The sequence below is a fragment of the Thalassophryne amazonica genome, unplaced genomic scaffold (assembly GCF_902500255.1).
Source record: "Thalassophryne amazonica unplaced genomic scaffold, fThaAma1.1, whole genome shotgun sequence".
NCBI lineage: Eukaryota > Metazoa > Chordata > Actinopteri > Batrachoidiformes > Batrachoididae > Thalassophryne > Thalassophryne amazonica.
This window is the reverse complement of record NW_022986244.1, coordinates 512,254-531,037: the sequence shown is the minus strand read 5'-3', so window position 1 is coordinate 531,037 and position 18,784 is coordinate 512,254.

Sequence of the window (18,784 nt, the reverse complement as noted above, 5' to 3'; positions counted from 1 at the left end):
AGATGCGCCGCTTCCATGTGGTTGGGATAACTGGCTGTGGCCACCCTCACTGTATGTGATATCTGTGAGCTGTAATTTAGTAGTCGCTGATCTGAGTGCTTGTAGCTCCGGGTCGGCAGTTTGATCTGCAGCCATGCGGATGTAGTCCAGGTTGAGGTGAATGGCGTGCATGGGAGCTCAGGAGAGGCAGTCCATGACGGAGTTCGTCTTTCCGGCGACGTACAGAAGTGTCAGATTGTGAGGTGCAGGGTGAGCAGCTCCCGGTCAGAGGTGCTGTATTTGCGCTTGTTTGGGCGTAACTGAAGAAAAAGCGAGTAGCTGCCTCGACCCATTTACCCACTGTTCGTGTACCACCTAGGCTGATCCGTCCACGGTGATGGATATGGGGGCGTCAGGTGATGGGTGTGCCAGCATCATCGCAGAAGCCAGGGCTGTTTGGCATCAGAGAATGCCATGTCTCTGATGCCATGTTGTGTGTTTGGGAGCTTTCCCCTTTGGAGCCTCGTATAAGGGATGCATGACTGCAGCAGCTTTGGGGATGAAGCGGTGGTAAAAGTTTACCCTTCCCAAGAACTCTTGCAGGGCTTGCACCGTGGGTGGTCGCGAGATGTTCAGCACCGCCTCCACCTTAGACGAAAGGTGCACAACGCTGTCTTTCATAACTCTGTGCCCCAGAAAGTCAATGTGGTGAGTCCAAACTGTCCCTTTGCGGGATTAATTATCAGACCGTGCCGGCTGAGGCGGTCGAAAAGTTTTCACAGGTGGGACAAGTGCTCTGTTTGGGAGGAACTGACCACCAGGATGCCATCCAGACAGACAAACAGGAATGACAGGTCACGTAGCACAATGTCCATGAGGTGCTGGAAAGACTGGGCAGCAATTTCTTAGTCCGAAAGGCATTCTCAGGAACTCAAACAGTCTGAATGGTGTGATCACCACCATTTTGGGTATGTCTAATGGGTGGACTAGCACCTGGTAGTCTCTGTGGACGAGATCCACCCTGGAGAAGATGACCGTGCCTGCCGCATGTGCTGAAAGTCCTGGATGGGGGACATAGGGTAGTGATCTGGTTTCACAGCATTGTTCAGGTGGCAGTAATCACCGCATGGGTGCCACCTGCTGCCAGGCTTGGACGCCATGTGGAGGAGCGACACCCACAGGCTGTCAGAGTGGCGGATGATGCCGAGGCATTCTATGCTGTGGAACTCCGGATTGGCGATGCTGAATTTGGCTGAGTCGAGGCGTCTTGCACGGGCGTACTCCGGCGGGCCTGTGGTGGTGATGTGGTGTGCCACTCCATGCTTGGCAGCAAGGGTGGACAAGCTGGGTTGCGTGAGTACGAGGAATTCGCCGTGCAGGAGGTGGAAAACGCCGGCCTGCGACCATACACTGGACAACCTGATGGAGCCCACACTGCCGATGGGGCAGCTGTAAGAGGAAAAGGCGGTGGCTTTGATCAGACGTCGATTTCTGACGTTCACCAGCAGTCTGTATGTGCAGAGAAAGTCCGGACCCAGGAGAGGGATGGTGGCCTTAGCTGTGAGAAAGTCCCAGTAAAAAGTCTCTCCTCCAAAACAGAAGTCAACGTGCCGGGTGCCATATGTGCATATGGAAGTGCTGTTGGCGGCTGAGAGTGGCAGGCCCACTCTGTCTGCCAAGATGTTGAGTTGGACACGGGCAGGATGCTCCGTTGCGTGCCAGTGTCACACAGGAACTGTTGGCTGGAGATGGCATACTGGATGAACAGCAGCCTGTCGGTGTGGCCAGCACTCAGGGCTATGACCGAGCGCTGGCCCTGTCGTTTCCCTCCTGCTTGAAGGTGCATTGTGAATGGTAGCATCTTTGGCTCCGAACGTTGCATGGTAGAAAACAAAATCCAGTTTCTGAGCACTGTTGGGGTGGGAGAGGTGCATCTGCATTGAGTGCTGCTTCCTCTATGGGCAGTGCTGGTGTGTGTTGTGGGGCCGCTGCAGCTGCATGTGCTGGGGCGAGTGTGGCTGCCGTCATGCCGTGGTGCTGGCCGGCCAAGAAGAATTTGTCAGCCACCAGCTCACAGCAGTCTGTGATTGTGGTGTTGGCCAGTGCTGCATGCACCTGGGGAGGGAGTTGATGAAGGAATAGGTGGGTGAGAAAACCCTGGCCGGTGTCCTCCCAGGAGCTGCAGCATTCTGTCCATGAGCTCGATGTGTTTGCTGTCCCTCAGCTCGTGCAGGGACAAAGCCTGCTGGCCCTTTCAGCATCGGACAGTTCAAAAGTTTTGAGGAGGTGATCCTTGAGGGCTGTGTGCTTGTTCTCAGCGAGGGGGGGGGGGGCTTTGCAGGAGTGTGTCCAGCTTCATTGGCGTGGAGCCGCTGTGGGCTGAGACAACGGAATAATATTTTCTATCATCCGCGCTGAACTGCGCCTCAGTTTGGGCAAACCAGGCAGCAAAGGACGACTCCCACAACTCTGGGAACTTCAGTGACACTGCATACAAACAGACGTAGAGGTGACCAGTGTAGAAACTGAGTTGGAAGCAAGAAAAGGAGATGAGTTCTCCATTCAAACATGCATGGCGTGTGCTTTATTCACAGAAAAGTAAAAAAACAGCAAAATCAGCTTTCAGGCTCACATCGGAAATACTGTTCACCCGGCTTGTACTCAACAGGAGGTGTAACCATAGAGGACATGAACGTATGAACGGGTTTGATCAACAGAGGTGTGACACATGTCCCTGTGTAAGGCAGGAAACTCAGTGTTATTGTAAGTGGCTGCATTTCCTTCTGAACAATGTTTGACTTGGTGAATTATGTTTGAATCCGTCCTTGTTTTTGTGCACGTGCATGCGCTACAGTTGCAACACATTGACTCTTCAACTACAACTGAACTTGGAGCCAGACTGTCTGATATCTTAGCGTCACTTTTGGAAAATGACCATTCAGTCGACACTCTTGTGGACAGCTTAAACTCAGCACTCACAACCACATTTGGCATGATCGCTCCACCTATTTTAAAACCATCTGCCTCGGGGCACAGTCACCTTGGTTCAGTGATTACTTACTTGCTCTCAAGCATAAGGCAAGAGGTCTAGCAAAAAAAAAAAATGGTTTAGTTCAAAAACTAGAAGTGGCACAATGGTTTTCTAGACTTTATTATATGGTATGGGATTTTGCCAACTTCTGATTGGCCCATTCACCACTTTCTGAGCTGTACCACATGCCAAGGTGACTGCTGGTGGAGCCAAATAGACCGCAGTGCGAAATGAGTATACCTCGCGTGCAGCGTAGCACTAGCTAATCGAGCGACGCCTTCTATCGATAACGACCAATCAGATAACGCAATACAACGCAGCCAACCTGTTTCACAAGTACGTCACTGAAAAGGGACATGCGCGCAACTTTGAAACTTATGACAGATGGATGCTTGACGGAGTACTCGGCCAATTTTACGCGGAAGCTAGACAGGCGAAAGGCAAACTTTATAAGAAAACAATTCTGATGACCCTTCGTCACGGACTTAACAGACTTCTCCAGTCGATCGATGGGATGTCAGTTGGTGCAGTATGACAGGAATAATAAAGAGTTGAAGCTTGAGATTGATTTTTCAGTTTTAGTATGTTTGACAAACTCCCAGTTTTCTTGTTTACCGTATAATAAAGCAGTTATAGACTTTTGATGAGGTGTACCCATGATTATGCAGACGTGGTCAGGATGGGGTTCACACCGAAATCAAAAGTCTGTAATTGTATAATAAGCATGCACTACTGGCTACAAAGCGGACCCATTACTTAGGGAATAACCCTGTTGTGTCTGATGATTTGCGGATGTTAATGCTGGATTTTATGGTCACAAATTGAGTTTTAAAATGACTGTTTGTGACTGTAATCCAGCATTAATGTACGCAAATCATCAGACACAAGGGGGTTGTTTCCATTCTAATCCAATTCCACATGTAGGGTTTATTGTTCTGTAAGTAATTCGGTCAGCGAATCATTGTGAGAGGGTGTGGTTGGTTCGTCAAAGCTTCCCATTGTAACAGCGTCTTCATGCCAAACTGGAAATTCTGTGAGCAGAATCCACAGATTTCTCTCATTGTGCATTGAGTTAAATCCACAGTAAAATCAATCCAGTTAAATCCATTAAATCCACATTGTCCTCCCTACACTAATTTCTGTCACTCTCAGGTGACACTATGTAACTATATACAGTGAGGAAAAAAGTATTTGAACACCCTGCGATTTTGCAAGTTCTCCCACTTAGAAATCATGGAGGAGTCTGAAATTTTCATCTTAGGTGCATGTCCACTGTGAGAGAAATAATCTAAAAAAAAAATAATAATACTAATCCAGAAATCACAATGTATGATTTTTTTAATATTTATTTGTATGTTACTGCTGCAAATAAAGTATTTCAACACCTGCCAGTCAGCAAAAATTCTGGCCCTCAAAGACCTGTTAGTCCACCTCTAAAAAGTCCACCTCCACTCCACTTATTATTCCAAATTAGAAGCACCGATTTGAGGTCGTTAGCTGCATAAAGACACCTGTCCACCCCACACAATCGGTAAGACTCCAACTACTAAAATATCTAAGACCAAAGAGCTGTCCAAAGACACCAGAGACAAAATTGTAGACCTCCACAAGGCTGGAAAGGGCTACGGGGCAACTGCCAAGCAGCTTGGTGAAAGAAGATCAACTGTTGGAGCAATTATTAGAAAATGGAAGAAGCTAAACATGACTGTCAATCTCCCTCAGACTGGGGCTCCATGCAAGATCCCACCTCGTGGTGTATCAATGTTCCTAAGAAAGGTGAGGATCAGCCTAGAACTGCACAGGAGTTGCTGGTCAGTGACCTGAAGAGAGCTGGCACCACTGTTTCCAAGGTTACTGTGGGTAATACACTAAAGCCCGTTTACACACAGATGGTAAGAGCTCCTGGAAGCGTCCCGGAAGAGTTTTTGGCCGTCTTAAGGATCACACGCCGTTGTTACGCCGGCACTAGGGGGCGTGGCTTAGTTCCGGCTTTACCGGGAATCGTCGAAGAAATTATTCAACATATCGAATAATTCCGGGAGCACTCCCAGAGACCTCCCGTGACGACAACGCGAACAACGGCATTTGATACTTTTTAATCGCCGTTTCATCCTGCCGCTTCCTGTAGTGCCGCAGTTCTCGTCACGATGACCAATCAGGGACTGAATATGTAGTGAGGTGGAGATGTCTGGAGTTTGAAGATGTGAACATGTCCTGTATCTGGTAGCAGCCTGTGAGCAGGACTTATGTCTCTTTTGTCCTTTATTTACAATCATGACAGAGTTTTTGGAGCGAGCAGCAGCACCACAGCAGCGTGGAGCGGAGGTTCTTTTTATTTTACGTGCATGCGCACGCGAATCGTCCTGGAGATTATTTTGCTTATTAGCTGCACAGCTGTATAATAAAGTAAATGGTGACTGGCTTCTAAACACAATTATGACAGAGTTTTTTTGGGGAGAGAGCGAGGAGGAGCCCTGCTGCAAACAGCAGCAGCAGGGAGCGGAGTTTCTTTATTTCTTTCTCTCTTTTTTACGTGCGCGCGAGCGAATCGTCTGTAGAGAATATTTTATTAATTAACTACACAGATGTCTAATAAGTAAATGGTGACTGGCTTCTAAACACAATTATGACAGAGTTTTTTGGGGAAAGAGTGAGGAGGAGCCCCGCTGCGCACGCTCCGCCCCTTTCCACCGCGAAACAGCCGGAACTACTGCGAACTTCGGTCTACGTACTACTCGCCGACAAAACCGTCTATGTGTAACCAAGCCTTAAGACGTCAGGGGTTAAAATCATGCATGGCACGGAAGGTTCCCCTGCTTAAATCAGCACACATCCAGGCCCGTCTAAAGTTTGCCCAGGACCATCTGGATGATCCAGAGGAGTCAGGGAGAAAGTTGTGGTCAGATGAGACCAAAATAGAACAATTTGGTCTTAATTCCACTCGCCGTGTTTGGAGGAAGAACAATGCTGAGTAAAAAACACCGTCCCTACTGTGAAGCATGGGGTGGAAGCATCATGCTTTGGGGGTGTTTTTATGCACATGGGACAGGACGACTGCACTGTATTAAGGAGAGGATGACCGGGGCCATGCATTGCGAGATTATGGGGAACAACCTCCTTCCCTGTTAAAAGGGAGATTTTCCTTCCCACTGTCGCCAAGTGCTTGCTCACAGGGGGTCGTTTTGACCGTTGGGGTTTTTCTGTAATTAGTGTATGGCTTTTGCCTTACAATATAAAGCGCCTTGGGGCAGCTGTTTGTTGTGATTTGGCGCTATATAAATAAAATTGATTTGATTTGATTTCCTCAGAGTATTGAAGATGGGTCGTGGATGGGTCTTCCAACATGACAGTGACCCAAAGCACACAGCCAGGATAACCAAGGAGGGGCTCCGTAAGAAGCATATCAAAGTCCTGGAGTGGCCTGGCCAGTCTGCAGACCTAAACCCAATAGAAAATCTTTGGAGGGAACTCAAACTCCATGTTTCTCAGTGACAGCCCAGTAACCTGGCTGATCTAGAGAAGATCTGTATGGAGGAGTGGACCAAAATCCCTGCTGCAGTGTGTGCAAACCTGGTGAAAAACTACAGGAAACATTTGACCTCTGTAATTGTAAACAAAGGCTACTGTACCAAATATTACATTGATTTTCACAGGTGTTCAAATACTTATTTGCAGCAGTAACATACAAATAAATTATTAAAACAATCATACATTGTGATTTCTGGATTTTTTTTTTAGATTATGTCTCTCACAGTGGACATACACCTAAGATGAAAATTTCAGACCCCTCCATGATTTCTAAGTGGGAGAACTTGCAGAATCACAGGGTGTTCAAATACGTATTTTCCTCACTGTACATCTGTGGTACAGCGTGCGCAGTCAGGACGCGGACTGATACATTAAATGTGAAATGATCATATATTTTTCCACCATCCACAGCATATTTTATGGTCTGAAATCTCACACGATTAACAATCAGATTTGTATGTAACTGGATTAGAATCTGATTTGATCAACAAAACAAGCAAAATTCAAAATTCCTGTTTGATGCAGTGGCAACACTTATTTATGGACAACCACCTGTAAGTCGCTCTCCTTTTACAGCAGAAGATTTATTGGAATACTTTGAGAAGAAAATAGAAGACATTAGGTTAAACATATCCCAGCATGCCTTAACCCAGCCACTATACCCTGCTATTTCAATTTCAATTTATTTTCATTTATATAGCGCCAAATCACAACAAAATTGCCTCAAGGCGCTTCACACAAGTAAACTCTAACCTTACCAACCCCTCACACTGTGTTCCCGCAGCGACGGTTTCGTGCACCCTCGTGCATGACACAGTCACGCGCATATAACTGTCGCAGCAGGTTTGTTAACGCCTGCCCGTCGGCTCAGTGTTTTCGTGGTTCGCTCATACGAGCTGTTCCGCTGTGATTTGCACTGATTTCCGTACATGTGCAATTCAATCAATCAAAAAATGCCTTGATCTGGCCGTTTTTCCAAACAAAGTCTCATGGTTCTCTGTGTGAAGGGGCCCTTATGCTGGACCAAAACTAATTGATACAAGATACGGTTATTTAAGTATTTTTTAATGACTGCATATATATAATGGGCAGTGCTCTCATCAGCACTGAATCCATAATATTATACTAATAATATATGGTTGGGGTTAGCATTGCTTTCTGTAGCCGTATTGATTGCCGTCTACAGGGTCTAGCCCTACTGTAATCTTGTATTAAAAGTTCTTCTCTGTTCCATATGTGCATGAAAACTAAGGTCTTATAAATGATCTTTTGTCCAGGAAGGCATACAATAAATAAAATCATAAATAAAGCCACAACACTGATATTTTGCCAAAAAAAGAAAAAATGACGCAGGAGCCATTTAAAAATCAATGAGAACTTCTTTACATGAGAATTGCCATTTCATTAGTTATCTCTTTAACGGCTCAAAAAAAATAAAATAAATTGAAGAGATGTGTTTGCTTGTTTTTTCAAAAGCAGGAAGGGTTAGCGGAGTCTGATGCTATGTGTCATCAGTACAAAAACCTCCATGCAACGACACACAGCTTATCAATTTCTTAGCGCTATTTTTCCACAACACAAACACAAACGATTCTCTTTGAACACAACGAGGTGAACGCTGACATATGACGCCTTTAACACACGATTCAGGTCTATTTTTGGAAATATGAAAGTGAAGAATCCTATTTTCCTGACAGTAGTCGCCATTGTTTTACGATAACTCTAAAAATGTAACACAGGCAGCAGGAAGATGAGGTTTTATTGAGGTGGGCGCCACTACTGAGTATTACCTAGATTTACAGAATTTAATATTATCTCACTGGTGTCCCTAGGGTGAATAAGGAGTCTGTGGGTCACAGAGCTTTCTCTTATCGTGCCCCTGTTCTGTGGAATGATCTCCCTGCATCAATAAAACAGTCAGATTTTGTGGAGACTTTCAAGTCCAGACTTAAGATGCACTTATTTTCCCTTTCATATGGCTAGCATACTGGTACAGTATGTTACTACGCTTTTTACTCTTTTAATTCATTTTATTAGTAAACGGAGCATGCCACGGCCTCAACTTTACCTAAAGTCTGGGTCTTTTAGTGGCTGGTGATCACCTTAGTATTTCTCTGTTTTTCTTGTTGTTTAACGCTGACAAATTATACTGTATTTCTTGTCTTCTGCTGCCTGATTCTGTTTTCTCTCTGTTTGAGGTGCAGCTCCATCCAGAGGTGGAAGTGGGTGTTTTTCTTCTGCAGGCCTCCCATATTGTGCACCAGCATGGACTCCCAGAATCTCCTATAATTTCCTGTATTGTCAATTGTGTCTGTATCATGGCCCAAGCAGAGGGTCACCCCTTTGAGTCTGGTCTGCTTGAGGTTTCTTCCTCAAATCATCAGAGGGGGTTTTTTCTTACCACTGTCACCTGTGTTCTTGCTCTGGGGGTTGTTAAGGTTAGACCTTATTTGTGTGAAGTGCCCTGAGGCAACTTTGTTGTGATTTGGTGCAATATTAATGAAATAAGTTGAGATTGAAAAAATTGAAATTGAAAATTGAAATGGGTGTGCTGACAAAACTTGTAATGTCAACAAAAAGCACAACCTGTTTATTTGATCCTATACCAATAAAACTGTTTAAGGACCTGTGGTCCACTCTTGGGCCGACTGTGCTGGAAATTATTAATCTTTCTTTAACTTCTGGATCTGTTCCTAAATGTTTCAAATCTGCAGTGATTAAACCATTACTTAAGAAACCTAATCTTGACCCTAGTGTATTGAAAAACTATTGACCAATATCAAATCTATCATTTTGCTCTAAAATTCTGGAAAAAGTGGTGTCACGGCAGCTCGTAGACTATCTTACTGAGAATAATCTCTTTGAGCCACTGCAGTCTGCTTTTAGAAAATATCATTCCACAGAGACGGCTCTCACTAAGTGGTGAATGATCTTCTGCTTGCAATGGATTCAGACACCACTATGGTTCTGGTGCTGTTAGATGCATTTGATACCGTGGATCATCATATTCTACTTGATATTCACTTTGTGTGTTTTTAGGAATCCGCTAGCTTAGCGCAGCTACTAGCTCTTAGCCGGTTTAGCATGGCGGCTTCTCCTGTCTCTCCTGCACTTTTCTGCTCTGGGTGTGAAATGTTTAGTTGTTCATCGGCCTCCTTTACCAGTAATGGTACTTGTAATAAGTGTAGCTTATTCGTAGCTTTGGAGGCCAGGCTGGGCGAATTGGAGACTCGGCTCCGCACCTTGGAAAATCCTACAGCTAGCCAGGCCCCTGTAGTCAGTGCGGACCAAGGTAGCTTAGCCGCCGGTAGTTCCCCTCCAGCAGATCCCGAGCAGCCGGGAAATCAGGCCGACTGGTGACTGTGAGGAGGAATGTAGTCCTAAACAGAAGCCCTGTACACCACCAACCCGTTCACATTTCTAACCGTTTTTTCCCCACTCGGCGACACACCCGCCGAGGAACAAACTCTGGTTATTGGCGACTCTGTTTGAGAAATGTGAAGTTAGCGACACCAGCAACCATAGGTCAATTGTCTTCCGGGGCCAGAGCAGGCGACATCGAAGGAAATTTGAAACTGCTGGCTAAGGCTAAGCGTAAATTTGGTAAGATTGTAATTCACGTCGGCAGTAATGACACCCGTTACGCCAGTCGGAGGTCACTAAAATTAACATTGAATCAGTGTGTAACTTTGCAAAAACATGTCGGACTCTGTAGTTTCTCTGGGCCCCTCCCCAATCGGACCGGGAGTGACATGTTTAGGCCGCATGTTCTCCTTGAATTGCTGGCCTGTCTGAGTGGTGTCCGAAAAATGAGGTGGGCTTCATAGATAATTGGCAAAGCTTCTGGGGAAAACCTGGTCTTGTTAGGAGAGACGGCATCCATCACACTTTGGATGGAGCAGCTCTCATTTCTAGAAATCTGGCCAATTTTATTAAACCCTCCAAACCGTGACTATCCAGGGTTGGGACCAGGAAGCAGAGTTGTAGTCTTACACACCTCTCTGCAGCTTCTCTCCCCCTGCCATCCCCTCATTACCCCATCCCCGTAGAGACGGTGCCTGCTCCCAGACCACCAATAACCAGCAAAAATCTATTTAAGCATAAAATTCAAAAAGAAAAAATAATACAGCACCTTCAACTGCACCACAGACTAAAACAGTTAAATGTGGTTTATTAAACATTAGGTCTCTCTCTTCTAAGTCCCTGTTAGTAAATGATATAATAATTGATCAACATATTGATTTATTCTGCCTTACAGAACCTGGTTACAGCAGGATGAATATGTAGTTTAAATGAGTCAACACCCCCGAGTCACACTAACTGTCAGAATGCTTGTAGCACGGGCCAAGGCGGAGGATTAGCAGCAATCTTCCACTCCAGCTTATTAATTAATCAAAAACCCAGACAGAGCTTTAATTCATTGAAAGCTTGACTCTTAGTCTGTCCATCCAAATTGGAAGTCCCAAAAACCAGTTTTATTTGTATCTATCGTCCACCTGGTCGTTACTGTGAGTTTCTCTGTGAATTTTCAGACCTTTTGTCTGACTTAGTGCTTAGCTCAGATAAGATAATTATAGTGGGCGATTTTAACATCCACACAGATGCTGAGAATGACAGCCTCAACACTGCATTTAATCTATTATTAGACTCAATTGGCTTTGCTCAAAATGTAAATGAGGTCCACCCACCACTTTAATCATACCTTAGATCTTGTTCTGACTTATGGTATGGAAATTGAAGACTTAACAGTATTCCCTGAAAACCCCTTTTGTCTGATCATTTCTTAATAACACTTACATTTACTTTGATGGACTACCCAGCAGTGGGGAATAAGTTTCATTACAGTAGAAGTCTTTCAGAAAGCACTGTAACTAGGTTTAAGGATATGATTCCTTCTTGTTATGTTCTCCAATGCCATCTGAAAAAAGAGAGCCTTAAATCAGAAGTGCCTGACTCCGTGGTATAACTCACCAAACTCGTAGCTTAAAGCAGATAACCCGTAAGTTGGAGAGGAAATGGCGTCTCACTAATTTAGAGAAGATCTTCACTTAGCCTGGAAAAAAGAGTCTGTCGCTCTATAAAAAAGCCCTCCGTAAAGCTAAGACATCTTACTACTCATCACTAATTGAAGAAAATAAGAACAACCCCAGGTTTCTTTTCAGCACTGTAGCCAGGCTGACAAGAGTCAGAGCTCTATTGAGCTGAGTATTCCTTTAACTTTAACTAGTAATGACTTCATGACTTTCTTTGCTAATAAAATTTTAACTATTAGAGAAAAAATTACTCATAACCATCCAAAGACGTATCGTTATCTTTGGCTGCTTTCAGTGATGCCGGTATTTGGTTAGACTCTTTCTCTCAGATTGTTCTGTCTGAGTTAGTTTCATTAGTTACTTCATCCAAACCATCAACATGTCTATTAGACCCCATTCCTACCAGGCTGCTCAAGGAAGCCCTACCGTTATTTAATGCTTCGATCTTAAATATGATCAATCTATCTTTATAGTTGGCTATGTACCACAGGCTTTTAAGGTGGCAGTAATTAAACCATTACTTAAAAAGCCATCACTTGACCCAGCTAGCTTAGCTAATTATAGACCAATCTCCAACCTTCCTTTCTCTCAAAAATTCTTGAAAGGGCAGTTGTAAAACAGCTAACTGATCATCTGCAGAGGAATGGTCTATTTGAAGAGTTTCAGTCCGGTTTTAGAATTCATCATAGTACAGAAACAGCATTAGTGAAGGTTACAAATGATCTTCTTATGGCCTCAGACAGTGGACTCATCTCTGTGCTTGTTCTGTTAGACCTCAGTGCTGCTTTTGATACTGTTGACCATAAAATTTTATTACAGAGATTAGAGCATGCCATAGGTATTAAAGGCACTGCGCTGCGGTGGTTTGAATCATATTTGTGTAATAGATTACATTTGTTCATGTAAATGGGGAATCTTCTTCACAGACTAAGGTTAATTATGGAGTTCCACAAGGTTCTGTGCTAGGACCAATTTTATTCACTTTATACATGCTTCCCTTAGGCAGTATTATTAGACGGCATTGCTTAAATTTTCATTGTTACGCAGATGATACCCAGCTTTATCTATCCATGAATTCAGAGGACACACACCAATTAGCTAAACTGCAGGATTGTCTTACAGACATAAAGACATGGATGACCTCTAATTTCCTGCTTTTAAACTCAGATAAAACTGAAGTTATTGTACTTGGCCCCACAAATCTTAGAAACATGGTGTCTAACCAGATCCTTACTCTGGATGGCATTACCCTGACCTCTAGTAATACTGTGAGAAATCTTGGAGTCATTTTTGATCAGGATATGTCCATTCAAAGCACATATTAAAACAAATATGTAGGACTGCTTTTTTGCATTTACGCAATATCTCTAAAATTAGAAAGGTCTTGTCTCAGAGTGAACTAATTCATGCATTTATTTCCTCTAGGCTGGACTATTGTAATTCATTATTATCAGGTTGTCCTAAAAGTTCCCTGAAAAGCCTTCAGTTAATTCAAAATGCTGCCAGCTAGAGTACGGACGGGGACTAGAAGGAGACAGCATATCTCACCCATATTGGCCTCTCTTCATTGGCTTCCTGTTAATTCTAGAATAGAATTTAAAATTCTTCTTCTTACTTATAAGGTTTGAATAATCAGGTCCCATCTTATCTAGGGACCTCATAGTACCATATCACCCCAATAGAGCGCTTCGCTCTCAGACTGCAGGTTTACTTGTAGTTCCTAGGGTTTGTAAGAGTAGAATGGGAGGCAGAGCCTTCAGCTTTCAGGCTCCTCTCCTGTGGAACCACTCCCAATTCAGATCAGGGAGACAGACACCCTCTCTACTTTTAAGATTAGGCTTAAAACTTTCCTTTTTGCTAAAGCTTATAGTTAGGGCTGGATCAGGTGACCCTGAACCATCCCTTAGTTATGCTGCTATAGACTTAGACTGCTGGGGGGTTCCCATGATGCACTGAGTGTTTCTTTCTCTTTTTGCTCTGTATGCACCACTCTGCATTTAATCATTAGTGATTGATCTCTGCTCCCCTCCACAGCATGTCTTTTTCCTGGTTCTCTCCCTCAGCCCCAACCAGTCCCAGCAGAAGACTGCCCCTCCCTGAGCCTGGTTCTGCTGGAGGTTTCTTCCTGTTAAAAGGGAGTTTTTCCTTCCCACTGTTGCCAAGTGCTTGCTCACAGGGGGTCGTTTTGACCGTTGGGGTTTTTACGTAATTATTGTATGGCCTTGCCTTACAATATAAAGCACCTTGGGGCAACTGTTTGTTGTGATTTGGCGCTATATAAATAAAACTGATTTGAAAAACACCTATTCAAAAACAGTATGATCCAAGTTAATATCTGTTTCAGTCAGGCTAAAACCAAGAAAGTACACATTAAAATACAGTGTAAATGTGAAATTCTGTTTTTTTTTACATTTCTACTTTTCTGCAAAATATCTCCATATCCCAAAATCTTTACACTATTTATGTCAAAGTCACAAAATTAAGTGTTAACAAATGAGTGAAAATTATGTTTGTACTCGAGTGCACAAAAAAATTGGCATAGCTATTTTATTACAAAATCTTACAAAAAGTCCACCTACAGAAATGTGCATCTGTCACTATGTGTCTTAAACCCACCAAACTGTAACAAAAGCCATAAAAACAAGATGCATATCATGTCAGTATTGTTTAGAAAGTAATTGTGTTTTCATTATTAAGTTTATGCCCACATACAGAACAGAGTCTGTATGGACAGAACTTAACTTAAACTGAGAGCCTGATTTCAATTCTTTAGCATAATCAATAAAGTGACCTCCAAACACTGTTGAAGCTTCAAGAAAGAGTCATAGATTGAGGGGGACTAACAGCCATTATACCATCCTCTGTCCTTATCCCCGTGTCCTGTAACCCTCTCAGGGCTTTTACTCTGACTTTCCCATTCTGTGATACTTCATGTTTGACTGTACCAGTTCTGGGTCATGCTTTCTTCACTCTAGCCTTGGCCGGACATTCTGTCTCATGCTTATCATAAGCTAAGGTGCTCTGTTCCCTCTTTAGCTTCCGTCGTCTGTCTCTATCTTAGATTTCCTCCCACCCAGTTTAAATAGAGGCCCTGAAAAGAATCACAACATAGACTGTTGTGATAGCCCAAAAATGAAGCTAGAACTACCATTTTAAAGAAAATAAACCAGAAAATTTCAAAGATGGACCATCCTGTGAAATGCACCCTAACATGCTATACCCACAGATAGTATAATTTTGTAATCAGCGGTTCTCCATCTTCATGATGAAGTGGTATAGAGGAGGATTTTCTTAAAAAGGAGATCTGAACGTTTAGCTACAAATTGCCAGAAGGTACATCTGAGATGCAAGGCTGGATCTGATCTGTTTTGGTGAAAGAAAATCCTTCTGTGCTCTACTCCACTATGAAGCTAAGTGTAGTGATACAAAATGCAAAGCTTGCACTGTGCACATTTTCTCCAATCACAGCCACATAAGCCTATAAGTTCTCCTAGGTTGTCTGGGTGTCTTGGTGGCTTTCCTCACTCTTCTCCTTCTTGCACAGTTTTTGAGAACTGTCTACTCCATACAGATTTACCATAAAGTGCCATACTGTTTGTATTTCTTTGTAATTAATGTAAATAAAGTCCAAAACATAATCAGTGGCAGCTTCATCATCAGAGAGCCTCGACCACAACCACCACAAAAGACTCCAAGCTGTCAGTGATGTTAAAGGGGGCAACACACAGTGTGAAGAACAGGGGGATGGAAACTTTTGAGCACAACTATATATATACGAGGGCTGTCAATAAAGTTACGGTCCTTTTTATTTTTTTCAAAAACTATATGGATTTCATTCATATGTTTTACGTCAGACATGCGTGAACCCTCGTGCGCATGCGTGAGTTTTTCCCCGCCTGTCGGTGACGTCATTCGCCTGTGAGCACGCCTTGTGGGAGGAGTACGTCCAGCCCCTCGTCGGAATTCCTTTGTCTGAGAAGTTGTTGAGAGACTGGCGCGTTGTTTGATCAAAATTTTTTTCTAAACCTGTGAGACACATCGAAGTGGACACGGTTCGAAAAATTAAGCTGGTTTTCAGTGAAAATTTAACGGCTGACGAGAGATTTTGAGGTGATTCTGTCGCTTAAGGACTTTTCACGGTGCGAGACGTCGCTGCAGCGCTCTCAGGCAGCTGTCATCAGCCTGTTCAAGCTGAAAACCTCCACATTCAGGCTCTATTGATCCAGGACGTCGTGAGAGAACAGAGAAGTTTCAGAAGAGTCGGTTTCAGCATTTATCCGGATATTCCACTGTTAAAGGAGATTTTTTTAATGAAAGACGGTGCGACGGAAGGGTCCGCGCGTCGGGACGCAGCCGCACGCGACGCTCCGCCACAGGAAAAACACCTCTGTTGAAAGCCTTAAGGACAAGTTGGAACATGTCCTGCCTGTTAAACAATTTCTCATATACTCACTCCACTGAAAGCCATCAAAAGCCGCCTGGATTTTACAAATGGTTATCAACACGGAGGTGTTTTTCCTGTGCCGCCGCACCGCGTCGGCTGCGTCCCGACGCGCGGATCCGTCCGCACGTCTTTCATTAAAAAAACTCCTTTAACAGTGGAATATCCGGATAAAATGCTGAAACCGACTTCTTCTGAAACTTCTCTGTTCTCTCACGACGTCCTGGATCAATAGAGCCTGAAATGTGGAGGTTTTAAGCTTGAACAGGCTGATGACGCTGCCTGAGAGCGCTGAGCGACGTCTCGCACCGTGGGAAGTCCTTAAAGCGACAGAATCGCCTCAAAATCTCTCATCAGCTGTTAAAATTTTCACTGAAAACCAGCTTAATTTTTCGAACCGTGTCCACTTCGATGTGTCTCACAGGTTTAGAAAAAATTTTGATCAAACAACGCGCCAGTCTCTCAGCAACTTCTCAGACAAAGGAATTCCGACGAGGGGCTGGACGACTCCTCCCACAAGGAGTGCTCACAGGCGAATGACGTCACCGACAGGCGTGGAAAAACTCACGCATGCGCACGAGGGTTCAAGCATGTCTGACGTAAAAACATAATGAAATCCATATAGTTTTTGAAAAAAATAAAAAGGACCGTAACTTTATTGACAGCCCTCGTATATATATTATATATATATATTATATATATATATATATATATTATATGTAAAAACTGCCAATGATCTCTAATATGGATTTCAGCCATATAGTTAGTGATATTTAATTATTTATGTCATCATCACCTGTACAGGAAAACACTATAGATCATCTCACAAGATCCCAGAACACGAGTCAGTTTGTTTCCAAATGCAATCATACACCAGAAATTTTTTCTTACCACATGCGTACTGAAATCCCACTGCGATCCATGGTCCATCAACAAACACAAACGGGCAACACATATTTATATATATTAATATATATATATATACATATATATATATACATATATATATATATATATATTATATATATATATATATACATATATATATTATATTATGAAGTAAAACATCTATAATATCAATATAATATGTATCAAAGCAGCTGCAATAGATTAAATTCCTCCTGAGATGTGGAATAGGCACCCCCGTCATCACCCACATAAAGTACAATCATGATCATATTCATCAACTAAACTGAAAAACAACAAAAAATAGCAAATGATCACTGACACCACCAATACAATAAAATCAGTTAACATAATATCTATTCCAGTCTTCCCAGTTAGATATGCAAACACCAGATTTTGATCCCACATGAATCCCCTTATCTGTAATATCTCTGCAAACAAATAATAAAAACTTATCATGTTTAACTGTATCATACATGGCTGTTGATGGATCTACAAAAAATTTACAGTTATCTCAGAGCTCCACTATAAACTGCAATACATACCATAACAATGTCCAAATAATTTCACTTCAATAAATTGTTCATTTAATAACCATCAAATCATTACTGTATTTCCATCATAATCAGAACACACTGCAGGGGATACAATCAAAATCACTACATATTTACTCATATCAGGAGCATCAGTAATTTTATTGGTGTGACAAAGACCACAACAGTCTACAGCATGATCCAGTGCAACTAAATTTACCACTGAGCTTGCGTCTTATGACGACACAGCATTGTAAAGGTAAGTCTAATCTAAAATTTCAATGATACCCCATCCCTGCTCATGTATTTTTTTAAACCTTCTTTTTATTGAACATTTTAAAATATAACAGTCCAGCGCAGTACATATATGGAGCATATAAAATTTGCATCAAATTCAAAGCTCAACCACAGCAATGATCTCAAAAGTCCTTATTAGGTCTGTCATTCACACATTTGCATTCAGCCGCATGAGTTGTACGGTCCTTGTGTCTTATTTATTTTTATTTTATTGAAATTTATTGTTTTATCATGGTTTTAGTTATTTATGTATTATTTTATCTTATCTATTTTACTGTTGTTATTATTATTACTATTTGCCTGTCTATGCTTTTGCTGTGCAGCACTTTGGAGACTCGAGTCTGTTTAAATGTGCTTTATTAATAAAGTGGATTGGATTGGATTGGATTTAGAACCAATTTTCATAGAAATATTGTCTGATAGTAGAACAAAAGTCTTATCATTGGTTGTATTTATAGGCCACCAAATACAGGTGTTGTGAACTTCAACCAGTGTTTTCAAATATTCTGGAACTCATTAACAGAGAAAATAAAATCTGTTAAATTCTTGGCGACTTTAATATATTTGTTCAATAAGGAAACACATTGTACAACGAATGATTTCTTAAATAATCTTCCTGCATTTGGTGGGGACACTTCTTTCCCTTAATTACCAAACCGACAAGAGTTACAGAACATTCTGCTACATTAATAGATAATATTTTATTTAATAATTTAAATTATGGAATCTGAAATATTGTTTACGGATATTTCAGATCATTTTACTCTGACTGCTCCTTTGGTTTTCACTCAGGGTCACCACAGCAAATCTGAGGAATTGTGGAATTGGAAAACTGTTATATGCCGAATAAGAAATCACATTACTATAGAAATTGTAATATTACTAATAAAATGAATTTCAAGAGCCTAATGGAGAACATTTCCTTTGAAAAAATATATATGGAAACAGATCCCATTTTAGCGTATCACGTGTCCATGCAAATGTTCAATGAAGTTTACAAAAATCATTTCCAGTCATTAAATTATCTGGTGATACA